At 42.4% G+C, this 1,678-nt stretch overlaps 1 protein-coding gene across 1 annotated transcript in view; it reads right to left on the bottom strand.

Moving 5' to 3' along the window:
- Positions 1 to 1,678, bottom strand: part of TTF1 (transcription termination factor, RNA polymerase I) — a gene marked incomplete at its 3' end in the record, with an annotated part of 32,817 nt that overhangs the window by 29,240 nt on the left and 1,899 nt on the right. The gene's annotated exons all lie outside the window — the stretch shown is intronic.

The following is a 1,678-nucleotide window of genomic DNA, read 5'->3' as shown; positions in this document are numbered from 1 at the left end:
CCCCCCAGCTCTCCATGACATTCTCTCCACTGTCTCCCCACCCTCCTTGCCTCTTGCCACCTTCAGAGCTTGGTTTGAAGATCAGTTCTTCAAGAAAGTTTTCCCTGATTCCTTGGGCTTGGCTTGATTCCCAAGTAACATACTTTCATATTTAAAAAATAAACACTTAGTCATTTACAGGCTGTCTTCTCTGCTTAAAAAAAAAAAAAAGAAAGAAAGAAGAAAAAAAGAAAACAAGGAAGAAAAAGATGGTTTATCTGTCTTGTTCCCCTCTGTGTTTCTACCACGGAGAAGCCATTAGACCCCATTAGAGTGCAGGATCCACAAAAGGGCTTCGCAGTGGGGATATCAGGTATCCACTGACCTCAAACCAGAAGTCAGCCTCTTTGTGAAAGAAGTTGGATATGCCTTGTTAGTGTCCAACAAAGAGCAAACATTCTGCAAAACACTGGAATAAATTTCATAAGCCACTAACGTTAATACTCACATATCAGGTGTGTGCACTTGGAATTAAAATACAGTAACAGAAATGCACTTTCCAAAAGAGATGATTACACATATAATTTTGCAAACATGTCTTATTGTTCTCTTTGCTCTGTGTTGCTTCTGGGTTTCATTTTTTTTTAGATTTTATCTTTGGCTAAATAACACATTTACATGGTACAAAAATCAAAATAATCTTCGTATTTCTTCTCCTTTCTTACACAGAAGGTAACAGCTATATATTGTGATCTGCACTTGCTATTTTTCCTTAACAGACCCCAGAGCTCTCTCTATATCAGCGGTCTTTAAAGTCTGAATGCTAAGCATATTTTCTACAGAAGCTACCTAGTTTATCCTGGGTAGTAAATATCAACTGTATTAGACAAGAAATAGGTCACTCCCCCAAGTCTAACACACCTGCTTGTGCTGCCACATCCTCTCTCTCTCTCTTGCTGCAACAAAGGAAGTGTCCCTTCTTCTGTCAAAGGCTATTTCCTTCCGTTATAGGAAGGAAAATGTGTGCCGGCTCCCAACCCCCTCCTGCCTTCTCAGAGAGATAGTGGTCCCCCAGGTACCCCATCTGTCTCCTGTATCTTCAGCCTGTGTTTTCTAGCAAAACACCAATAATATTTAATCTCCTCTAACTTAAAAAAAAAAAAAAGCAACTGTCATCTAACCCTAAGTCTCATCCAGCTGTTCTCTTTCTTGCCCTTCACAGCAACATTCCTGATAGAGAAATCACTCTTTTCATTACCTCACCTTTCATCCACTTATTAACCCATATCCTTGGAGCTCCCACCCCACTACTCCACTGAGACTGCTCCAGCAAGAGTGTCCTTAAAGCCATTAACTTCAACAGATGCTTTTCAGGCCCACCTTTTAGGACCTCTTAATAAATCACAAACAGAACAGATTATTATTATTTTTTGAGACGGAGTCTCGCTCTGTCGCCCAGGCTGAAGTGCAGTGGCGTGATCTTGGCTCACTGCAAGCTGTGCCTCCCGGGTTCATGCCATTCTTCTGTCTCAGCCTCCAGAGTAGCTGGGACTACCGGTGACCACCGCAACGCCCGGCTAATTTTTTTGTATTTTTTAGTAGAGACGGAGTTTCACCGTGTTAGCCAGGATGGTCTCGATCTCCTGACCTCATGATCCACCCGCCTCGGCCTCCCAAAGTGCTGGGATTACAGGCGTGA

This window comes from Mandrillus leucophaeus, unplaced genomic scaffold (genome assembly GCF_000951045.1).
Source record: "Mandrillus leucophaeus isolate KB7577 unplaced genomic scaffold, Mleu.le_1.0 Scaffold899, whole genome shotgun sequence".
Taxonomy (NCBI): domain Eukaryota; kingdom Metazoa; phylum Chordata; class Mammalia; order Primates; family Cercopithecidae; genus Mandrillus; species Mandrillus leucophaeus.
This window is presented reverse-complemented; position numbering and strand designations above follow the sequence as displayed.